Genomic DNA, 25,417 nt, shown 5'->3' on the forward strand with positions numbered 1-25,417 from the left:
CCATAATTTATGGTGCCTTCATTATCTTTGCTCTGGGTGGGAGGATTGCAGGGAGCTGGAAGGGCCACAGGGAGCAGGAGGGGAGGATTTGGCAAAGACTGGGTGATGTTAAGCTATCTGCACGCAATTCGACTGCACCTTTATAAGTAAAGTGCCAGCATGTGGCATAGGAAATACCTGGGGTAGGAAGAACTCAACAGAGCATAGGGACTGGCAGCTGCACAGAGGCCTGTGGTGAACACACCTTGATGTAATCTTTCCTTGCCTGAAGAAGGAGGGAAGGCAAGCATTTATTGTTACCTTAGTGGCAAAGAAATCTCTTACATTATTCCCAACTCTTCAATTAATTTATGACTGGCTAAAAATCAGAGATGCTTTGCAGGAATCTTTGATTTGAAACATCAGTTTAGTTTCCTCCACTGGAGTGAAGCTTCTCTGATAGTGCTTGCCACTTGGCATCAGTGTGCTGAGTGGTTTAAATGAGTAACAGTGAAGAGGGACATGGAAACGTGACTGGTCTCACCTGGTCTGAACTGTTTGTCTAGACTTGAGCGTCAAGGTGTTGCTGAAAGGGATGTTCTCAGATGCTGTACTACTAAGAAAATATTTTGGATCCTCTTCCTGTACTCAGCTGCTAAAATTAGTTGTTCTCTGCCATACTTCCTCTAGACTGTCCAACCTTTGCTGTCAATCTAGTAAAACCTGACACTAAGAGAACCAGCACTTACTGGATTTTCATCATGAATTTACTAGTCATTTGTTTCCTCTTATTTTGCTTAGCCTTGACCTCTTGATCCTTCTTTCAGAAGAGCTGGCTCTCGCACACATGCTAGGAAAAAATCTGTCATGCTATACAATCTACCAGTCAAAGTAAACGTATGGGTTTATTGTTCGTCACCTTGGTTATTGTAATCAAGTTACATGGCAGTAAATAGAAAGCCTGCAAGGACTGGAAGGATGGATTGGCTAAGACATGTAGCAGAGAGGTCAGAAGGTCAGTGGATAGAGGGAGAACTGTCAAAAGTCAAGCCGAGCTGGATTTTGCAAACAAAAGCAAAATAAATAGTGAAAGAAGGTACTTTGGCCACTCAAGAGGAGAACGATGAAACTCTTAGCAAGTGAACATGGACTTCATTTTCTGGTTTAGTAAATGACACTGCCTTGCTTAATGTGCTTCACTTCACTTACAGGCTGAAAAAAGTGTGGATACAACACTGCTTCTAGAAATATTGTAGGTATGAAGGCACTAATAACACAAAAGGAGGCATTTCCTCGGTGCAGAGAAAGATCAGAATAGGAGGAGACCTCACATGAGTTTCATGTTATAGGACAGAGATTTCCAATCTTGTTTATTAAATAATTTATAGATGAACTTCTAGAGGTATCCTCTGTAGCTCTGGTTGATGTCTCTGGTGACTTCTAATCAAGAGAAATTAACTAAAAGCAGCCCAGAAGCAGAGAAGCACACCCAGAACAACTAGAACAACAGGAGGGCTGTTTTGCACAGGGAAGTGTAAGAACTTGGCTTGTTTGTACGCTATTGCTGTATTGAGCAAAGTAAATCGGCAAAGGATGGGAGAGGACATGAATGTCTTTCCCTTTAGTTTCATCTCAAGCAGTTTGCAGAAATAGTGGATGGCTGGAGTGTTTGACCTGGCAGGTCCTAGTTCCTAAATTTAATTAGTAATATTTTATATACATACATGCATGCATATAATATTCTCCTTTGGAAAAAGTCCTGGTAATACCAGTGTGATTTCTGCCAGGCTTTGGACTGGCCTGCAGAGTTTAGGGTTTGCTGGAAACCTTCAGGCATGATGCTTTGTCATGTCACTGTGGCTGTGTGTAGGTACTCCCTGCCCACTGCGTGGTGCAGCGATCCCTGCTACGTGGTGACAGTGGGCACTGGTGTGACCATCTGAACCAGCGTGCTGTTGGCTACTTCTGCATTTCCCTTGTCTTCTCTGGTGTGTCTGCTCAGTTGAAATGGTCTAAACTGGCAAGTGATTGAGGATTTTGAGCGCCCAGCTTGAGGCATGCTGTCAGACACCCTCATTCTTCTCCTACCAGTATTTCAAGGTAGTGACATGCCAGTAAAAATAAAATGGAGTACATGCCTATTACAAAGAAAATGCCCTGATGGGATGATTACAGTGATTTCATACCTGTAAATCTCTGTGTCAGCTGTGGAAAAGTGCCCGTGGTTTTGCAGTAGGAGGGCTGACATGCAGTGTGTGTAACAGGAGGGGAAGCTGCGTGGCCGTGCTGCCTGAACCCCACATACCTGTCCCACTTCGGTGAGCTTGCCTCCGCCTCTGGCTTTCTGGGAGGTAGCTGCAGCTGAGGTTAGCCGAGGACACGTTTACAACTGCTCGTGCTTTTATATATGGGTTTTCTGAGATGCAGTTTATATGTGTGAAAGTGTAGCAGCCCAAACTGATGGCAATCAAAGTTATTGGCAAGTAGTATCTACTTATTGTCACTGCTGGGAGTAGCGTGCAATTAAAAGGATTTCCATAGCCACCCAGAGTGGCTATGTTTCAAGGATCATTTCCCTTTAGCTTTCCTTGCAAGAGACTGATTGCTGATAGAAGGGACGTAATTTTCAACCTGTTTGAACTGGTTGCATCCAGTTTTCCATAAAACTTATTACTGTTTTGAAACCAAGGAATGCTCTTTAGAAAAGATAGTGAGACGGGAGCGGCATACACTCAGACCAACTTGGCTGAGGAAATACTGAATGTTTGTGCATAATGAACATAATGCATACACCCGTGTGCACACACATACGTGCTACTTTCATTTATATAGCTCTCTGTGAACAACCCTGACTATTTTTCAAGAGTCAAAGAATTATCTACAGAAAAATCACATTTTAATGTTTTGATCATTTGATCTGTGTTATATCCTTGTTTGCTCTTTCAGTGACAAGCTGGAAACTACTCAGAGACATGCTAATCTGAAGTTTATTGGTGAAATTCTTCTGTTTTATTTTTTGATTGAGTTTATGCAGTGTGCCTGTGCTGACACTGACTGGAAAATGTTATCTTTTCTTTATCACAGTGCTCATTGTACAAGGGGCTGGCACTCATTTTTGAAAGATTACAGAATATCTACATTCGAAAATCTATTCTGCAATATGCAATTGCTATAAGAGTATAAACATAAACATCCTCTATGAAATACATCTCCTCTATCCTAGTTTTAAGTTTTTAAGTCCTCATGAACAGATTTTCATGTGTCACATTCAAAGAGACTCAAAGCTGCTCTGAGAAGCTGTGAACAACAGCAGGTTACAGAGGTGACCGGTCATGTTTTCTGATAGCATGTGTGTGACTTGGGAAGCTCACAGAGTGCATGTGATGAAGATCCCATGCCTGTATAAAACCATCTGTTTTCCTAGCAAAGGTGGTCTGCAGCTGATGTTCTCAACTTCGGCTCATCACCGATGCATGCTGACAGCAATTTTTATACATAGGGACTTTTGAACACCAAGCCAAAGGCTGGAGTTTCTGCAGAGAGTTTCTGAAATAGTGCTTGTTCCTGCAGGTTCCTTCAGAGAAACCTTACCTGTAATGCAGTCAGATTGTCTTGTTGGGATTAGTGTGTTGTCAGTCTGGTTGTTGCTCCTGCTTGCCTTTAATTTCTAATCTAAGTGCAAGCTGTGAATTATTTCGATTTGGTTCCTATACTGTACTCATGGGAAAAAAAAGAATGAATTTGGATCATATACTGTGTGGCTGAGAGTGAAAAACTTGCAGTTTGAAGTATGCTTTTCATGAATTCCTCAGGGATGATATGAAGCGCAGACTTGAAATCCCTGCCAGAGTGGTCGGAGAAATACAGATTTTATGAGGTACTTCAAGAATTTGCAAAGATTTTTGAGGGTAGAACCAACAGTCATTTCAAACGTATGTATCCATGACCTAGAAAAGATTGTTCTTGGGGTTTTGTGATCTAATGCGGTTTGTGTTATAGACATCCACAACAATTTTAATAGCTGCTTTGTTACCAGTGGTCCTGTTATACTGAGCTCATCAGAGATATCTTTAACAGGCATGCGAGCTCACAGGGGGCACTCCGATGACATTGCACAAATGAGACACTACCAGGTATGAAACAACTGCATGACTTGTATTTTTACTTCAGTTAAAATGTAACCAAAACATAATCTCTTGTATATGGCTGTATGAGAGACTAAGTCACACGCAGTAGCATAGACGTAGTGGCACTACCATAAAGTTAAGTGATTGTTAAAAGATTAAGAGTTGGCACTCAAAGATCAAAAAGGGCCCTTCTAAATGTGGGTTATTAATCTTTGCAATTCTAGTAATTATACTTTATTATCTTATGTTATACTATATTTTACTATGCTCTTTATAGCGCTCTTTTTGTCACGGCCCAAACAACCGGAGGTGTATTTGAAGTGTAGTTTTAGAGCACCAATAGTGCTTCTGGAAGTTGGCTGCTACCGTTTCACTGGTGGTAAAATGACAAATGGGGGAACAAAATTTCAGTAGATTTGTAGCTTTTATTCTTTCACCCATTTGTCTGTTCAGCTGGACTATGCTTCTTACATTGGGCATTGGCAAGATTGATACTGACAGAGTACATTCACCTCTAGAGCATTTTAAAAGTAAGAAAAAAAAAGGGTAATGAAAAAATGTCACTGGGATTCAAGAAGCCTCCCCTTACTGTAAGAAGTGCAAGAAGCTCCCTCTACATTTATAACTTACGGTAAGTCAGGCTCAGAGGTGACTTTATCACCTACATACTAGCAGAACCGAGAGCAGCATGCCATCTCTTTTGGAGAGAGCAGTTAACACGAAGTGCCCACAGCCAGCCAAAGAGAGGCGCTGGAACTTAAAAATAAAGCATAACTTTTGGCTGGGAAGGTGATTAACCAAATTACCATTTGACGTGGTTGATTACCTGTGTTTTTGTAACTACTGGATGGGGTCTCTGCTGAAAGGTATGTTTTAGTCACACTGAGGCACTATTTTAAGCAGAAAAAAACACTTGAATAAATGAAAAAAAAAGAACTGACAATCAAAAGAGTTCCTTCTTTGGCTTTAACTTATCTGAGTCACTAGGACATTAGCTTTTTGTTTTATTTCTTTTTTTTTTTTTTTCTTCAGCCATGCCTTTTACGAAGTTCAGTATACCTTGCCCAGTGGTCAGTCCTGGGAAAAGACCCAAGCACATAGTGGGTCAGATGCTTGAAATTTGATGCTTGAAGTTTATTCCTTTGCTATATTCTGCAGGTCTTAGGCCACACTATTCATTATATCCAAACATTTCTGTCCTTGGTGGTCCTTTCTGATCCTCGCTGGGGAGAGAGGTGCATATGCATGTTTTCCTTTGTTGTTTTCCCCTCTTTGGGAGAAGAGTGTGCCTTGCAGTGAGGATGGGGATATGCAATGGAGAACTGTCCCCTAAGCTTTCTATGAGACAACAGCCCATTGCAAATACAGGGCTGAATGTTTCTCAAAAATGAAGTCTCAGGGTATTAACGCTGTAGATGTACAGAATTTTTGTACTCCACCTCTTGGCAAATGTACTCAGTAGTCCTCCTTTTGGTTTAAAAAAATAAATCACAATTGTGATGGTAGAAAAAAATGAAAGGGGAAATCCTTTTTGCCTAATACTCAAAACATGGGAAAGTTTTGTTTTGTTTTTTAAATAAAAAAGTTAAAAGTACTTTTCAAACACTTGGATGAGTCACATTACACTCTTAAAAAGTACTGTAAACCCTGAACTCATAAGAATGGAAAGAAAATCCTAGTTTTGATCATTCTCTCCTGAGATGAAGAGGTAACATTTTACTGAATGCAAATGGTGCTTGCCACTCACTGTCCCAGATCAGTCAGCCAGCAGTAGAGCATATGGAACAGATGCTACCAGCTCTTGTGGTGGACATCAACACCTACCAGACCTTGCAATGGTAGCACAGACATCAACCCTGTGACCACAGAGAGGAGCAGCTGGTGTGCAGTGCTGCAGGCTGCAGCAGTGGCGGCTAGCTGGGGCTCCCAGCACAGACAACAGTTGGAAGTGGGGTTATAAAGGCATGCAGTGCGCGCAAAGATAGGGTTTTCCAAGTATTGCTTCCACATGGAGGAGGCAGAAGCCACTTGGAAAAGAAATGTGGAAACCAGAATGATGATTGCTTTTAATTATGACGTGTTTTTGCAGTCTCAGTCAGGAAGGGTCTGATGGCTGGCCAAGGCATGGCTGAGGTGCAGTACCTGCTCCCTGAATGAAAAATTAGAGAGAATCCCCAAATCTTGCAACTCTTGTTGAGGTTTGGCACTCTGTTTCTGCTCTTCAGGGAAAGTGCAGTTATCCTGGCAACTCCCCCAGCACCATCCCTGCTCCTGAGGTGACCAAAGACTGTGGCCTTTCACGAGGGGTAGGGATGTCCCCATTCAGAAAGCCCTGTACATGGTAATGTCTATTTACTAGAAACCAAATCACTCCTGGGTACGCATGGAGATGTGCCAGGCTTCACACCAGCCCAGAGCATCCTGGAGTGCTGGGGAGCTACCAGATAGACCAGATCAACCCTCTGTGATCCACGTGCCAGGAGACAGCAGCAGGAAGGAGACCTCAGGCAGCACAACCACATACAGAAACTGAGTTCTCAGCCCAAGACTTTCACTGGCATCACTCATCCTAGCAAATCAAATAAATATATAGGAAGATGCAAGGGACATTTTGCAAGTTTTTCTGCAAAATCCTGAAAGGAATATTCACATGTGGACACATACGGATCGGAGAGACCAGCTCTGCCACTGACGGGAGCTGTTGGCTGACAGGTAAGATCCAGCACTGTAGTTGCCACGTGAAGGAGAAGGGTTGTGAGGTAGTCAGGCGTTTGTATGGTGCAAGATGGGTTATTTACAGCAAATATCCATCCACAGACCTGTGTTTTCTTCAGCACAAGAAAAATTGGTCAGTTTTGGGGCTTGCAGGTCTGAGTCTGCCTGAAAATGGTGCTTCCCAACTGCTGCCCATGGGACCATCTCCCTGTCTCAGCTTCAAGCCAACTTTTCAGCGGCAGTCAGGGACCATCACCTTTATGAATCAATTCATTGATCCATTTCTGAATGGGAGCATTAGGTTTCCCTGTTCCTGGTCACCCTAAGATCTGGGTGGATGCTGTCTGTGGCTGGGTGACATCTCTGAAGCCCAAATGACCCAATGGCCAGCCAGGCCAGGCAGATTTTTGTCTCCAACAACTGCTTGCAAGAAGCCACCTTGCCAGAGCACACATGGACTTCTCGGAAGGTGTCGCACTGGAGTCTCTTCTAATGAGCTGTGGGATCTGGGAGCTGTGCATTAGGCTAATCTTTCCAGGAATTTGACTTGAAAGATTACTGCATTTCCAAGTATGGGACTTGCCCATGCAAACGAACAGCTGGGTGCCTGAACTTCTATCTGACTCTATTTATTCTAGATGTTTAACGGCCCTTGTTCCCGCAGAGCTTTTTAAAGTCCAGCATAATGTCGGACGTGCCGAACGCCATAAAAAAAAAAGGCTCATCAATCTTGACAGATTTTTGTCTGGCACTTGTAAGTCAGCCCTGGAGACTCAGCCCTTTTATGAGCGTACTGTGTGCTTTTAAACGCATATATAAGGACACTGAGGCATGAGGTTTGCATTTGCTTCGCACTGACCCATGCCTGCAAGTGAACCAGCTGCGTAAAGCACGCAGTGACGCTGTGCTCCCCTGCTGCTGATGGTAGGGCTCCCCCACCCTGCTGGGGCCACCTGCCAGCAGCCCTGCGCCCCAAATCTCTGCAGCCTGGGGCTGAAAACATGCTAATGGGGACGCCATCCCCCTGCCATAGAAGGATGGCTTGTCTCCTGCCAGACCTTGCTGTCGCCACTGTCACACCCAGGCCCCATCCTCTCCTCGCCATCCGACTGTTTTTTTTACCATTCCTGCCCACCAGCGTACCGCAGCCATCAAAACAGACATTCCCGGGGAAGTTGTGCAACTGTCACCGCTTAATCATTAACTGGGACATTCTGGCTGCTAATTTTTTTAAATTTATTTCTGTATTTTGTGAGGGGAGGCGCTCGCTGGACGGGCGGGCTGGAACACGTGCGGAGGCCTGGTGCTCAGGCGTGCACCGCAGGCTAATCTGTGCCTTCTGTTTGCGACACGAACCACGCCGTGTACACAGGGCTGGCCAGAACTGAAAGCAGGGCTTCAGTGACCAAGCAAGCGAAACTGGCTGCTACTCACAAGGAGCTCTGGCTTTGCTGGCTGGAGGTGCTGGCTGAGAGGTGCTCTGTGTGTGGCAGTGCGTGCTGTGATGTGCTGCTGGCTCTCACCACAAAGAACCTGCCCTTGCGATGGGCAAGGCAAAGGCAACAGGGCCAGGACTTGGGCATCTGCATGTGGGCAGTTGGGTTGTCACACTGTGATCCAAACCCCCACCAAGGTGTGAGGTTCCTCGGAGGAACACCTTTGCTGGGGCAGTGTGGGGATTTGGGCGGTCACAGGGCTAACAACGTGGATGAGGTTTGCTTCCTGTGGCGCATGGGTTGGTGGCTTGTTCACTCTGGCTTTGAGCTCTCTAAGCCTGGTCCTGGCTACAAGTGGTTGGTGGGGAGGTGACCCCCGCTTCCAACTTCATCCCGCACTTAGGGCCATGTCTTGTTATTCATCATGTCTTGGTTTGAGTTAGTATTTCAGCTATCCAGGTTAATTTCAGAGACAAGGAGATTTGCAGCACTGAGATGACATGGATTCATCAGCAGAGCAGCAGTCCAAGTCCTTGCTCCTTTTGTTAGTCCCCATGTCCCATAAAGCAGTGTGAAGGTCACTCCTTCTCAAGGAGAAGGTAGGAGCAGAGGTGACAGCTGTCTCCAGGGCAGCACCAGGAGGAGAGTCCAGGTTCCTGGCTCATCTGCTCTGTCCTGATTATCATCCTGATATCCCTGGGACCAGGAACGGTGCAGCAAGGTTAAAGCAACTTATGTAGCAGTCAAAATATACTGAACAAAGAGTAGTTCAGTCTAGCAAACAATCTCAAGCTCCACACAGAAATATTTGGACAGTTTCTGCTGTTGGTTACAGCCGTGGCACACCATGGCTTCCCAGTGAAGTCACTGAGTCCAGCTGGGTGTAGCTGAGGGTGGTGCTCGTATTGTCTGGGCTAAATGTCAGCAAGGAACAGCAGCAGTCTAACGAGCAGGATTTCTAAGCATTTCCCTTCTCCTGGTCTCACACAGCCCTTGTTCTTGGATGGCTGAGGCAAAAGGACAAGGGCAAAGTTATTTTAGACGGAAAGTACCTAAATGTTTTGTTCTTTGTACATAGGAAAGAGCCGAAATGAGCTCTGGGTCTTGTAAACATCAACACCCAGTGTTCTGTGTATATAAACCAGCTGCTAGAAAAGCTTGATGAGCTTTAACTCTGCTTTGAGTTTAAGGGACAAACAGGATGCATTGCTTAGCCCACAGAGCTCCAGCCCATGCTCCTGCAGATGTCTGGGGTTTTAGGCATTGCCTGTGTGCATCTGACCTGCAGCTCTGCTGAGGGTGGGCTCTCCTGCCACACCAGAGCCTGGACTTGTGGGCACTCCTCAGCCACTTTGGTGCAAAGTCGGCTCTCATGGCTGAGGATGGACTTCTCTCTCCTCTGGGCACCCTCAGCCTGGTGGCAGTGGTGTGCTGGTCTTGCACTGGAGCAGGGTAGGGGCATCCACGTGCTCCAGGTGAACTCTGGCAGCACCAGTGCTGAGCCAGGGACTGAAGACAGGCAGACAGGCAGTAAATGTCCACAGCTTCTCCTGCTGGACCCAGCAGGGACGGTTGCTCTTGGACTTGAGAAGAGACCTGCACCCTGGTTAGGTATTTCTCCTACTTAACTCCTTTATCAGCTTGCAAATGAGTAAATGTCCAGGAAATCCAAGTTTTGAGTCAAATCATTCATGATAGCTTATAAACCTGAACCTTCACCCATGGAGAGGATGGGCTTAATGGACTCTTCATGTCCACCATGTCAGGCTTCCTACAGGTGTGGGTGGATTATGTGCAACCAAATTGGGTTGGTTGTCCAAGGTTTCTTGGCTGCTACATCCACTAGTGGTGATATGAGAATTTGTGGAAAAGTGCCTGGTCCTTAGCCTTCCCACAAACTGTGACCCTGAATTTAGGCCAGATGTAAAATTAGAGACCTTTCTTAATTCTGTCACAACTTTTTCAGTGTCACATGTAGGACACTTATTCTCCAGCAGATAGCCCTGCACATGTTCTGAGGAGGGCTGCTGCCAGATGAGGGTAGGTAAGAGGACTCCAAGCAGGTAAGGACAGGTATACTTGCATTGCATATTTTGCTAATGTTGGTCTTCAAGAAACCAGTTGCAAAATTTGCTGCAGGGCTGCTTCTGCGACTGTGAGCCAGCCAGCAGCTGGAGCCTTGTGTTCAGGGCAGGGGTTCATGAACTACTGTCTAGGAAACTGTTCAGTACTTGGGAAAAGTTTCATTTTCCATACTTGCTTTTTAATTTTTTTTTCTAACATGTTCTGAAACATTGCTCCTAACTAGGTACTATTAAAACTAGATTCTTTCTTACTATTCTTTACATGGGATCAGTTAAGACTTGGTTTCTCAGTCTTCAACTGCAAATTTGCTATGAGGACCAATATAACCATGTCAGTAGGAAAAGGATAGAATTCTGTTTTGGTCTTAACCTGTCCTACCAGTTAGCATAGGTACAGTTATATATTTATAGAAGTATGTGAAACTGGACTTAATTTATGTTCCTTTTACATAAGATTGAACTCTACTGGCATACGTGCATTTATAAACTGTAACTACACTAGCAGAGGGAAAGGAAGGGGAGAACTTTTACTGTCCTCATCAGACCATGTTTATAGGCAAACTCCTTGTACAAATAGGGAAAAATGCAAAGGTACAATTTCCCAAGTCACAAAATGATGTTGTTCAGGTTTCTTGCTCTCTCAGTTGTCATATCTGTTGGGAGCCTGGCTGTGATGCACCTACAGCAAAGCCAGGCTCTGTGCAGGACAACACTGTCCACAGCGCATACATTGCTTGGAGCTCTTCTGCAGGCCTCTCCTGCTCCCTTCTGGTGAAGTCTTGAAATCCAGACCAGATTTTCTCCACATCTGTTTGATATTAGGGTTGCAAATCTCAGCAGCTCTATGGTCAACACAGTCCTTGACATATGGTAGTTTAAGAAATATGGGGCATGCTGCGTGTGCCCTATCAGCAAGTTGAACCACTCATGGGTTCCATTTCTGCTTCCTCTTCAGGGGGATATCCACAAAGCTTCATGGTAGCCTATATATATATATATTTTAGAGACTTTTGAGGCCTTCGGAGGATGTGTCATAGTACGGATCACAGTTATAACAGTTCGTATAGAGACAGGTTATGCCTCACAAGACATAAGGACATTTAAAGTAACCAAGTACTGCCTATTGCACATTTAGTACTGGCTGCTTTGTCAGTGTGCTTACTCTAGACAAAAATTAAATATACTGTCAGATTAAATGAAAGAGCACTTATAATCATGTTTGAATGGTATTTACACATGAAGCTCTTACCCTAACCTGTTTTATGTACTATTCAGCTGCTCTGAGTAGTTGAAAGAGACCAGTGAGGACCTGGGTAGAATCATCATCCCCTTTGGTGGATAGGGAATTCCAACACAGAGACACAACACTGTAGGGTCTATAAGAAGCTAAGGTCACAGAGGGAGCTCCAGGTCCTCTCTGGAGCCATCACCCCTTGAGCCAGTCACAAGAATTCTCTAATTGTTTGGGAAAAAGGACCCTACCGCTCTCAGCTTCGGGGTCTCTCCCTTGTGTGGCCAGTACCACTGTCCCAGCTGGGCTTGGAGGGCTGCCTGGTCGGCCAGGCTGTAGGTGCTGCCTTAGGTGCACATCGCAGCACCTCTGCTCCAGGGACATGCAGAGCTAATCCCTGGCTGGGTGGAGCTCTGCAGTTCCCAGGGTGAAAAAAAATCAGCTTTATTTGTAATCAGAGTTCTTACCTGTACAATGGGCAACCCTAAACAAAAGGCAGTTAAAAAGAAGCCCAATGTTTATTACCTAACATTGTGTTAAACCCCATCATGTTTAACCTAAACATATAGCTTTTGCAGGGCATGACTCAGGCCTTTGATCACTGAGACTTGACAACAGCAGGTAAATTAGCAGGTTGCAATACAGGAAACCTTTCCTAGAATGTCACTTTGCTGATCTTGTTGCAGGGTTGGGACCTGGGACAGGTATATTTTGCAAGAACCTACCTATGTAATGAACAAACAATAGGGATTTGACAGAAGGGTAAAATGTTCAAATCCAATGGAGTTGTGCTAGCAAATGTTACTGTGTAAAAAGCAAGACAGTAAAAAATCCTTTTGTTTGGTTAGGTTATATCACTCAGGCTAAACTGTCCTAGCAAGAGGGGTTTTTGTTTGTTTGTTTTGGTAACCTGTCATCATTAGTTTCTCCTTGGAGATATAGTTCCATCAGAGAAATATTTGGAGTATAGACTAACCTCCTCTTCCTACAGACTCTCATGTCTCTAGGGGTCTGTGGTGTGGAATATAAATAGGTTATTCATCATCCTTGACCTACAGCTAAGATTTCCTGGGAATTAAAGTACCAACCTATTGGTTTTCTACCATCTTCTTGACTACTAAAAAACTACTTCTCAGCTTATGTGATACTTTTGTCTTTCCTGCTACACACAAATAATCTCTAACAAAACTCACAGCTTTTTCCCAATGAGATTTTTATTATTTTCAAAGTGCCCTCCCTTCTACTTTTGTAATTTCTCATCTTCCTGGTCCTTTTCAGCCTTCTGATATCTTTCCTTTTCTAATTTAACCTTCCACAGACTACAACTGCTAAAGATATGGAAGCTGGATCACTGCTAGAAAAATCTGCTGATTTAGAGTGTTGGTGTTATGTCCATTTGCATTTCTTTCCTGTTATTGCTCCTGCCTCTATATCTGTACCAAGTGTGAGGGTCACAGGATTGCTTTTCCTTTCCTTTCCTTTCCTTTCCTTTCCTTTCCTTTCCTTTCCTTTCCTTTCCTTTCCTTTCCTTTCCTTTCCTTTCCTTTCCTTTCCTTTCCTTTCCTTTCCTTTCCTTTCCTTTCCTTTCCTTTCCTTTCCTTTCCTTTCCTTTCCTTTCCTTTCCTTTCCTCCCAACTCACCTGTGTCCTATCAAATGCTTACCAATCATTCTCAGTGTCCTCCACCTGTTCTGAAGCACTTATAAGGGGCCTGTGTCCACTAGAATTCTTTGGCAGGTGCTCAAAGGAGAGTGTAAGAAGTAGAACGTGAAAAGGATTATTTTCCCTCCAAGGTTTGTGTCTGTATTAAATACAAAGATTAAGAACCAGCAGATTAGAAATAGCTGAGTGGAGGTACTGAAGGATTTAATTCACAAGTAATAGCTAGCATGAATATAGTTTTTTAAACTGCAAAATGATATAAAATTATGTAGCTCTGTTTATATTATTGCCTAATTCATTCTTTATTTGATGTTCACCTTTATATATTGTACGCTGTTTGAGGCAGACAACTTAGGCTTTCAGAAAATGCCTAGCAATCTTCTTGAGATCTTCTGCACATAGCTATGGTGTAGGTATTTAATAGTAATAATGATATTATTAAATGAAAATGAGTGTGCTGCTCGTGACTCTGAGGCTTTTTTGTATACAGCTTCGAGGTAACATAATGAAAACATCATGGATGCTGAAGAAACTTGAATGTCTTGAGCCTGACAAGAGAAACTAAGAATCTGGGAAACCCTGGAAGCTCTATCGAGAGTAAGTTAAGAAATCTACTATGTTTTTGAATTTCTAGGCAACTGCTACACTCTGCAGTTGGTCTCTTGTGAGACCCAGATCTCTTTGCTGTGGGATGTTTCAAGCTTTGTGAGCTCTGCCTTAAGCAGCACTGTGGAGCAGGTTATCTGTCAGCATAGATCCTTGAGTTTCCATGGTCAGAAGTAGAAACCCTCAGTTTTGAGATTCATCTTCTCCAGGTACTGGAAGTGCTAAGGTTTGGGCAACTCTAGTTGTGAAAATTGTTTGCCACTGACTTTATTCATTTTCTTCCTTGACTTCATGTTTTTTCAATACAGCTAAGAGCCAATGCAGCCTCCACAGGTGGAGATGGAGGAAGCTTGGTCTGACTGAGAGGTTGACCAGCTGAGGTGCCAGACGTATCATGTGGGAACACACAGCCATTAATGAGCCCTCATGGCTAATTAGCTCAGATTCTTTGGGGAGTTTCTGACTGTTGCTGAAGGTCTGAGCAGAGGTGTCTTGTTGTGGGGACTCACTGTGTTCAGGCAGGGCTTGCAGCAATGCTTCTCCATGCATAGGATTGTGCTATCTCTTGATCTTGAAAAAATAACAAGAAGGGAGTTAACATAGAAAGCTTTTTCCATGTTGTTTAGATTCTGATGAGTTCTATCCAAAATTTTAATAGAAAGCTTTCTTCTCTATTCCTATGGGCCAGATACTCAGCTGGTGTAAATGTAAATGCCATTGCTGCTGTGTTCTTTGACGTAAGGTTGGGGCTTAGCTCATGATGGTGTTGTGTCTGGGAATATTTTTATCCTTTAGAGATATTTAGCCCCTCTCCCCCTCGGTCTCCTCAAGGATTCTTTTTTTCTCTGCAAGCATATTCCACTGACTGGAACATATGGGAAAAGTATTTTCTTCCATTCCTTCACTGCTCAAAAATGGTCAAATCAATTTGGCTAAAATTAAAACCTTTTGGGTTGAATCTTAGCCTAGAAAACTTCACCTCCCAAAGGAATCCTTGAAGAAAGTTGTGAGCAATTTCCGAAAAAGAAGGAGTTGGCTTGGAAAAGAAAGCTGGGGCAAAAACCAACTGGAAAAGCCCTTTGACTTGGGTAGCAGTCACACCCATGTCTTTCAGTGTGCAAATCCCACTTTGATTGTTACAAGTAATGGTGGTGGCTGGCCGTAACCAATTCCAGTAACCATTGCAGTCCCTCCTCCACATTTGTTTTTTGTCTGTATAGGTCTATGTGCTTTTGCTTTTGGCTGGAAATGTAAATGACTGAGTACTTAGTATCAGGCCTTGCAGACTTAAAGTCAAACAGCTTGTCCAAGCTTTCCAATTTTTTTGGATTGTTTAACCCAACCTTCTGAAATTCACCCAAAGTAATATAAAAGCTGGCATCTTTGTGGATGAAATAGTGAAGGTCAAGCTGGTAAAGGAGATGTGTAGGAGCAAGAAGACTAACTTCTTGCAGTAAAATGTAACTGTTTTTGTCCTAATTAAGTGAATACTATTGTGATAACTGTCCTTCCAATTCAGGAGTAATTTTCTTCTTTAATTTTCTTGAACACTGAATTGATTCAGAGTAACCTCTACACTTGGACTTGCACCAGATACAGTAGTGAGTGAATCACTGGTAATTTGATGAGTTCAATGTGGGAAAGAGCTAGTACATTGTTGCAGCCAGGTGAAGACCATTATCTGATTTGGGGTGGATAATTAGGACTTTGTGTCCAGGATGATTCATCCAAGGAGAAAACACATCCAAGGAATGAGTGTTGTTGACACCAGATGAACTTTCAAGCCCTGTAGCACGTTTGACATCTGTGTTATGCACACATTTCTAGCACTTTATATCGAGGAAATAGGACTGGCAACTTGCATGAAATGTCTGTTTCTCAATAGTATTAGTTTCTTAGTAGCACTGGAGTCCTTGTTCCATGCATTAACACAGGTAGGACTGAAGTCTGGTAAAGTTTGATTTCTTTTGTGCCTTCAATGCCTCCAGAGCAAACCCATAGTCAATTATGAGCAATTCCTTGTAGCTTATCCAGCAGGGACTTACGTAAAGAGCATTGCTTGGAGCTGAAATGAATATGTTATTTGACTCTCTTCCACCAGCAGAATTTCTTTCAGAATATCTAGAAATATCTAGAATATCTAGAAAGCCTTCTGCTGTTTAAACATCAAACTCTACCTTTTACAGATGTCTTTGTTCCTGCTAGCTGGCATTTTGATACCTAGTCTTTCTGAAGTGGTTCATATGGTGACAGTTTTTAGCAGTTTCAATACCAACAGATGTTATAAAGCCCAATGGGAGTATGATCCTTGTGAGCTCAGAGGCAGGCAGATGATTCTGTTTATTCCAGCCTGCTCATGATATGTATGAGTACCATCTTCACGGTGCATGGGTAAACCCATTCTACAGCACAGCAATGTGAGCAGATTACAGTTGTCATGGGTTTCTTCCATCTTTGTCTTATATAGAAAACCTCAATCTTCTTCAAACCCAGCACTGGATGCTGCTTGAAGAAGCTTCAATTAATCTTTACGTAATAGGACTTTAGATTTTGCATGTGGATAATGGTATATATTGTATGTCAACCAGAGCTCTTTAACTTCTCTTCACATCTTTGCAGTCTATGGGCTAAAATGGTGTGAAGCACTTGGAGAACTCTGTACTGTAAATGGCCCAGTTTTTGCCACCATGTACTGTAGCACACTCCACAATGTTAGGTATGATGTCATTAGAAAACAACAAATAAAAACTTTCTTATCCCACTTAAAAATGCATCATAACATGGTACAGTGTAGTCTTTTCTTTAAGTTCTCTTCCATGATACACCCATTATGAGACTTGGTTGTACAGAGGATGAGATGCTCTTAGCAACCATCCCTTGCTTTGTTCTCTGTCATTCAGTTGGTTGAAAATATGGCTACCACAGGCACTGGATACTCTGATCCACCTCTTAGCTGATAAAGAACCATTATCTTCAGAGTGAATATCAGTATCTTAAAAAGACAATCGCTCTAAGTTAGCTGGGGGGGATATTTTAATTGCCTGTGAAATGTAAGACAGAAGGATACAGTCAGAACAGAACCAGGAGGCTGAAGTCCATCTCTTAGCTCAGAACTGGCCTGTCAGATATCTATGGGCTATCTGCTTTGCAATGTCTGCCTTGAGGCCATCCTCATTGCTGTACATCTATCTGGTGAGCCATGCCTTAGGCATCTTCCTGGGCATGCGTGTTCCCATCCACCTAGGTACACACAGCAGCTTATTGTGCCCTCAGGCAAGGACAGCTGGGCTTGCTACAGGTAGCGCAGGCAAGCAAGTAGGAGCCTGTACTGCTCAAACCTCCTCTTTCAAACATGGACCTCTCTTTCTCAGTTTTCCTGTCTGTCAAGTGGTAATCATGATACTGACATCCTATATTAAGGAATTCTGTCATATACTGAAGGGATTTTTTTCTTCTTTCAGGAGTCCTAGCAGTAAAGATGTATTTGGCTCTTCTGGGATGACAGTAAAAAAAGTACTGTCAGGGATCAGAAGGGTAGGCTGTGTCTATCCAAAGCCTGCGGTCTTAGAATTCTGTAATATCTATCTTCTACGGAGTAGGTGTTGTAGATGGGGTGGTACACCTCAGTGTGTACAAACATTTCTATCTGCTCTAGTGCAACCCAAAAGCATTGCTTGTCTGGGCTATACAAAGCCTTGCATGTCCATGAAAACTTCAAGATTTATTCCACATTAAAACTGAAGAAGATTCTCCAGGTATTGCTTTCTCATTGTACCTGTAACCATAGTGCTTTTTGCATCTTTGTTTTCATTCACATCTGTTTTCACAACACCTACTAATACTGAATTTATGTTACAAACGTCACAAAGAAAGTAGTGCTGGAAGAAGATTGCTATTGGGTACAGCAGACAGATGTACCCAATAACAATCCAGATGAGGACAAAAGTTCCTTACTTCAGGGTAAACCCACTACAGAGTAAGACAAAGGTGTCCCTGAGGACACAGACCTGAGCAGAAGCTGGATGCCAACAGGAACAATTGAGGACTGATGCTCCAACTGCCTTGTGACCTGGCTGGTGTCAATAAACTTAATATCAATGAGCACAACCAGGGATTTATCTAGTTATTGTATTTAAAATAACTTCTAAAGTTCTGTCAAAACATTCTAGCAGCTCTTTATAATAAACCAGTCTGTGAATTTTGTGTTCTTTTCCTTTGTTCAGCTCCACGTTGTCTGATGTTTCTAATTCTGGGGAAGGAAGAGTAGAACCTGAGTTAGTTCTTTATTTAAATTATTAGCAAATCCTAATCCTAAACTGTCATTAGGAGTAACATTGCTTTTTGTCAAAGTGAATTAAACTGGGAGAGGTGACCACGACACTGAATGGGACCAGTTTGAGCCAGAGTGTGAAGAGCTGCTAGAACTGCTGGTGTGGAGGAAGAGAGGGAGCAGAATTAGGGTGTCAGCTCCTTTGAGTGACCCAGGGCTGTCTCTTGCATATGAGCTGAGGAATGGTTCCCAGTAAGGATTGCGGGAAGTGAATTTTGTCCTGATGTGTCCATTGAGTCATAGAATCGTGGAATGCCCTGAGTTGGGAGGGACCCACACATATCATCAAGTCCCACTCCTGGTTCCACACAGGACCACCCAAAAATCAAACCATGTGTCTGAGAGAGTTGTCCAAATGCTTCTTGAACTCTGGCAGGCTCAGTGCTGTGGCCACTGCCCTGGGGAGCCTGTTCCAGTGCCTGACCACCCTCTGGGTGCAGAACCTTTCCCTAACACCCAGCCTGACCCTCCCCTGTCCCAGCTCCATGCTGATCACTTGGGTCCTGTCGTTGTCCCCAGAGAGCAGAGCTCAGCACCTGCCCCTCTGCTCCCCTTGTGAGGGAGCCACGAGGCCTCCCCTCTGCCTGCTCTGCTCTGGGCTGAACAGACTAAGGGACCTCAGCTGATCCTTATGTCTTCCCCTTTAGACCCTTCACCATCTTTGTAGCCCTCCTTTGGTCACTCTAGTAGCTTTATATCATTCTTATATTGTGGTGCTTAATACTGCACACAGTCCTTGAGGTGAGACCACAGGACCAGCCAGAGCAGGACAATCCCTTCCCTTGACCTACTAGCCGTGCTGTGCCTGAGGCATCCCAGTGCATGTCTGACCCTTTTGGCTGCCAGGGCACACTGATGACTTATGTTCAAATTTCTGTCAACCAGATCCCTTTCTGTGGGGTTGCTCTCAAACCTATCCTCCTCCAGCCTATGCATTTCTGTGATGGCTCTGTCCCAGGTGCAGAATCTGCTCTTGTTAAATTTCATGTGGTTGGTGATTGCCCAGCCCTTTAGTTTGTCCAGATCTCTCTGCAAGGCCTCTCCACCCTTGACTGAGTCAACAGGTCCTCCCAATTTAGTGTCATATGCAAGCTTACTTAGTATGCATTTGAGTCCTGTATCCAGATAATTTATAAAAACATTGAAGCTGAATCTCAGTTGCTTTCAGACCACACCCTGCCTGAACTCAGTCCGTACATTTACAGAATTATGGTGATTTGAACCCAAAGGCTGAAGGAGGCCCGTTTGATTGCTTCCTGAGCTATCTTTGTTGTCCCAAGCAAATTTGTTGTCTGTGAAAGCTGGCAGATGGGCAGTGGGAGGTGTGGCAGGCTTGTTGCTCAGTTTGTTTTTTGTAGCACCTGGATGATTTTATGCTTCCAGTGGAAATCCAAGCAGAGTTTGCTGCAGGTGATGACTTTGTGCAGGAATCCCAGATGTGGCAAGATCAGAGCTACTGCCTGAATTTCCCTCTATGCCCCATCAAAACTAAATAGTTCCACCACAACTGAGAGATAAACCATCTGAACACAGGCTGAAAGGGATATTTAGTTCTATATTTGGCTCAACAGGTCTGAAAATAGATAATTTGAAATAAACTTTACAACGCTATTTAGGCTTCTAATAGAAATCTGTGTGCCCTGGTAAGATCAGAAGCTTGAACAGTTTTTAGATCACATTGTGAATCTGAGATGCAACTGTCCAACATCTCTTCAGTAGAACTAGCAATTTGATAGCACCAGCTATGTTAAGGTTTTAAATTTGGGGAAGGAGGTAAAGAGTGGAAGATTTCTCATGGCTCAAGCAAAAGCAGCTAAGCGGTCTCTCTCCCTTCCCTCTCTCCTTTCATGAAGTACCCAGATGGCCACGTATTAAGTGTGCTGTAAGAGACAGAGCTGCAGCCTCACTTTGCTGATCTCAGCAAGGTCTGGCCTGCTTGCTCTGTTTGCTCTGGATTTCCTCAGGCACAGCCAGAGTGCATGGCTCCGCTTCTGACCACTGCTGTGATCTGAAGTCATGTGGTATGTTTCACTTGCTGAGCCACCTCCAAATCCCAACCTTCAGACAGTGATCTGGCTGGAAATCTCATCCTTTGAACGTGGGTCGTGCTAGTTGAGAGCACATATAGAATAGCAGGCTATTGCCAAGCACGATGCAGTCTCGGGGAATATACTGAATTTGGTTAGATATACGGGTGATGTAACTGGAACTTGCTAGTTTACACCAGTTGAGGACTTGGGTCTCTGGGTTTCAAGCTTAATGCAGTCAGCTTTGGATGCAGTGCTTTCTCTTGGCCATTTAGTGTTTTCCCTCCAACAGCAGATATTTTCTGTAATAACTTATGGAGCAAACATCTCCATGCTGCAATGTGACTTTTCTGCGCCACTCTTAACTGGTGGGAGTGATTCTCCTCAGTCCTTCCAGTACAGCAAAACAACATGGATCATTCACAGGTGTACAAAACCAGGAGGGACAGTGGAGTTGGGGGAGTCCCAGCACCCTGCCCTGACCCAGGAAAGGGAGGTGTTGTCTCATCATCAGCACCACACCAGGACCTGCATCCCCATTCTCAGCAGGAGCCCCACTCTTCTGCTGTAGGGGTGCTGAAAGATGCAGGAAAGCAGAAGATTGCACTAGAAGCAGTATTTTATGGGAAGAAGGGATGTTGAACACTATCCCTTTGTCTCTTTTGGGGATTGTTCTGTATGTGGTTGGCTGAGTTGCCTTTCCTCTGAATGTGTGTGGGAATTGAGATCAGGCTTGCTGGGCTGGGGTTTCTGAAGCAGGCTGGTGCATCCATGCCTCTTTGTGTGGCACCTTGTGGAGATGCTGGCTCAGGTGCCAGGAGTGGCATGAGAAGCCTGGTTAATTATAAGGGGTTTAATTAAGGATGTACTGTCTGTGTGACATGTCAGTTAGGATGTGGTGTTCCCAGACTGGGAAAGGTTTATTGCTCTAACAACGGATCCTACATAGATCTTGTTTTGGCATATTCTGAGAGCTGTACACATCTTTGGCTGCTGAGACATCTCTTGTGTGTTTCAGCTGTAGAGCTGAAAGAAATTTGCTAAGGCCTGGAGTTGTGTAGCTGAAATGAAGGAGAAGCGGGGGAGACTCATCTTTTATCCCCAATTATTCTAATGCTCCCTGCAAGCTTCATAACCAAATTCAGCAAAAAATCCTCGTGCTCAGAACAAGCAAACCGTCCATATTCAGATAACCTGCTGGTTCAGTGGGCTTTGGTCAGGCATTTGAGACAAGGAAGGCTCCTGCTGTCTTTACAGGCTTTTTTTAAAACCTCATATCCTCTGAAAGCAGCAAGCTTGTGCCGGACCTTTGACTGCTGAACATGGTATTTACATCTGCTAACATCCACAGAAAGCTGCACATGCCTGCACTTACTCAGCCAGAGAAAGACCTGAAAATCCCCATTCCATTCAAAGGACAGAGTGAGATTTGCTTTCCATTCCTCTGCCAGGAATTCTTAGTCAAATCCCATGGAAAACAGTCATATCTGAGTAGTAAATCTCAGATGCTTCTGCATGTTTATTCTTTATTTCCATCTCATTGGCCCGAGTTCATTTTTAACCTTCGATTAGGGCAGCTATATAGTGGAGGGAGGCTGGGTGGGGTATGTATTTTTGTTCTTCCTAGCTATGCATTTTTTTAAACCCATCTAGCAACAGAGCAGGGCAGATGGTGATAGAAAGATTGGCTTTGCTTAGCAGTGCAAATAAGTGGTTCCTCCTCCTTCTCCTCCCCAGAGGTTTGACTGGAACCAACTGACCTGTTTCTGCCTGAGCCAGCTCTGGGGAGATGATAACAGCCAAGGGTAAAAACAAATGAAATACCTGTGTGGTTGTAGTTTGCAACAAAGCTCTACAACTGTTTGTGTCAAACCAAGACCAACCTGTCCCTCATCTGACTGAAGGAATTTATAGAGTTTTATGCAGCGGCTGCTCTTTGATCTCTGATCTTTCAGGTACAGGTTGAAGTTCTGGCCCTCATTCCTTTTAGGTGGGCGCCTGAGCTGAATCCCTTGCAGTAACTAGGTGTGGGTAGCTGCCATTGAGTGATGCCTTTAAAATTCTTCCACTTCGCATTTTTGAATCATGGCTGGGGGGGCCAGATCTGTGTTTGAAGTAACTCCTTGATTCCTTCAGATAGGAAGAATTTAAATTATCCCTCTACTAGATTATAGTGGTTTTGGACAAATCACAGAATTTCTAGGTTGGAAGAGACCTCAAGATGTGGGATGACACATCCGACTGAAGGGCAGAACCATTTGTCCACACCATGGCCAGGCTGCACTGTCTGCCACTTGCCTTAGCAGTCAATATGCAAGGGCTCTTCATGAACAGCAGTCAGCTCTCTGTGAGATCTGTGGAATAAGGTATTTCCCTTTTCTGTGACTGCAGCTGCATGGGGAAATATCTTTGTGCTGTTAGTCAATCAATTTAATGTGCTTTTTCCAAGGAAATCTCATGGCTGCTACATAGTCCAAATGCTGCTCTTAGTTCTGTTTCAGAGATAGCAATTCAGGGGGTAGGATGTCCCAAACTTGCATGTTATCATGTCCCTCTAATCCTCTAAAAGCCATTGATGAATAACCTGAACCCTAAACTATCCTTAGTCAGAAGATAGTATTTTAAAGAACGCAACTAGTATTGCAGGGCTCTGTTTCATTTTAATTTTTTAAATTATTTTTATTTAAACAAATAAAGGACAACTTTGAGGACATTGTTACACATTTATTTTTTTCCAGCATTCCCATATGGACTCAAAATTGCAGTGTCAGTGCCAGGGCAGATGTCCCAGTCTTGTTCAACTGGCAGAGCCTCCCCTTCTCCATGGCCAGTCCTGCAGGTTGTGTGCCCTTGGTCTTCACCACCTCCATCATGCCAGTGGAGATGTGACGCAAGTAACCAGATCGGCATCTGCTGCCTTCACCAGCCAACTCTCCTCGCCCTGAGCAGCCACCAACCTCCAGAGATGTCACTCAGGCACTGCTAGGTGGCAGGGCAGTGGCAAATGGCACATTTAGTGGAGAGCTGCAAAACTACAGCAGCAGACCCATCGTGCATTTCCAGTGGTTGTCGTGTGGAGTATCAGAACAATGTGGCATTCAACTTCACACCAGTTAAAGGTCAGCGAAGCAATAGCATATACCAGTTCGTTGGATGGCTCTGAGGCATGGACTTTCTATTGACAAATATTTGGTGCATTCGAGAGATATTTCATCAGTGCCATCTGTTCGTCAAACTGCACATCAGATGGTGGGCTAGAATTTATAGGATATTTCAGAGCATGTCACAGTCCCAGGCCTGGCAGCTGTGATCAGTGCTGCTCTGGTGGTCTGCAAATGCAAGCAGTAGGACAAGGCTGGCAACACTTCTTTGGTGACCTAAAAGATGAAATATTAACAACAAATGAGCACTGATGATAAGCAGTTCACATTGGAGTGTCTGTCTGCAGTGTGGTGAAAATTGGCAGTATGGAAAACATGGAAATTTTGCCAATCAGTAGCCACTGTGGAAGAAATACTTCTTCCAACAGACAGGGCTCTATTTGCAAGGCACGATGCTGCTACCAGCAACTTCAGTGCAGCCACAGCTATCAGGGTAGTGAACTCTTTCTGTAGTGTAGACCACTCTTTATCTCAGCTGCTGAGCTAAAAATGAAGATTGGGAGTTATTGCCCCACCAGTTGTTTATAATTGCATTTCCCTCTATCTCCCTTGGCCTGCTGCAGGGGAATGTACACATTGAGTAGTATGAAATTTCAGTTGTCCTTCTGAACACAAATTAAAGGTAGGGTCTTAGACGTGATGAAGGTGATGTAGAGATGTGTACAAATGCCATCCTTTTCTCGCACCTGCATTCCCCCATTGGGCTCCATTTATTTTCCCTCATGATAATGTGGTGTCTGGGAAGAGGGTTGGGCAGACACGTTCATTCTTTACATAACTCGCTGGTCTCCGGCTCTCATCTGCTTGGATGTGTTAATATGACTTCCAGATGTTGTGACAGACCAAGAAAGCCATGCTTCTTAGCCAGCTCATTCTGTAGGCAGACAAGACAAGATGGAGAGGGGTTTTGCAATAGGATTCTTTCTAGTGCTGACAGAGGAATCCTGTGGGCTTTAAAGATGTGCAGAAATCTCATTCCTAGTCATTTGTCTGAAGCAGCTGGGGGTTGGTTGGTAAAGGAAATATGCACAGGTTCTTCTTTCAGTTCACTTCTGCTTCTCTGAGTTTAGGTATAGCTTCCTTGGCAGATGATATAAGCTTTGCATATGGCAGTTTTGAAAAGGAGTCTCTCTCTTGCTAGCCAGGCATGTACAGGAAATACATAACTTTCTGGGGTTTATTAAAAACCCTGTTTTTAATAACTTTTCTAGTGTGACTGATGAGAAGAAAAAACTCTATAGTCACACAGCAGAGGATTCCAAACTGTCTGCATTCGGGGGAAATGGGAGATTTATGTAGTAGTTAACATGGAGCTGTTTCAGCAACCATTGTGAAAAACAGTGATGAACTGCAGTCAAAATTCAGAAGCCATCACGCAAGTCTGCCCTAGTGCTCAAAGGATGGTCATCAAGTAATGTAGAAAGTAGTGAAAGTAAGGAGAAAAATCTTCTGATACAGAAGTTCACAGTCGGGGAAAAAAGCTTCCCCAAATTCCCTGCATGGCTATGGGGACAGGGCTGCTGCAGGAGACCATCAGAGCTTGGATCTTTTCTTCAGAGGAGCTGAGATATTACTGTGAAACAGAGCTTCTAAATTGAATTTTGTGTAGCCTAAGACTGAAGATCAACTTTGTCTAATCCCATTAATACACTTCCATAGGTGGCCAGCTCATCCCCTGATGTAAGGGAACATAGATCATTACTGATGGTAATGGAGGTATTCTCATACAATGACCTGGCACACAGTTTAGAAATGTACAGATTCTTTTCTTAAACTCTAGAATGGCACCTGTATAACTCAAACAACGTTATTTTAGTTAACTGGGCATTAAACTCATTAAATATTTTGAATCTTGTCTGTGAGCAGCTTCTGGTCCCCTGTCAGTTCTTTCTGACGTGGATTTTTTTCATGTACATGTCACATCATAAAAACAGTGATGCAAACAACATTCAGAAGGGACACTAAGCAAGAGCTAAGTACATACTAAATGCTGCAGCCATTTTACTTACACCCATCTCTGTGTGGGAGACTAATCTCCACCAAAAAGTAAAATTGTCCAA

At 43.8% G+C, this 25,417-nt stretch overlaps 1 long non-coding RNA gene across 1 annotated transcript in view; it reads left to right on the forward strand.

Annotated features, from left to right (window-relative positions):
- The window catches only part of LOC311438760, a 46,238-nt gene extending 21,031 nt beyond the window's left edge, over positions 1-25,207 (forward strand). The window contains exons 4-7 of the long non-coding RNA XR_014694297.1: positions 4,057-4,112; positions 10,224-10,297; positions 13,724-13,830; positions 22,935-25,207. This is a non-coding gene — a long non-coding RNA (uncharacterized lncRNA). The remainder of the gene's footprint in view (positions 1-4,056; positions 4,113-10,223; positions 10,298-13,723; positions 13,831-22,934) is intronic.
- Positions 25,208-25,417: the final 210 nt, after the last annotated feature.

The sequence above is a fragment of the Aythya ferina genome (genome assembly GCF_964211825.1).
Source record: "Aythya ferina genome assembly, chromosome: 6".
In the NCBI taxonomy this organism is placed as follows: Eukaryota; Metazoa; Chordata; class Aves; order Anseriformes; family Anatidae; genus Aythya; species Aythya ferina.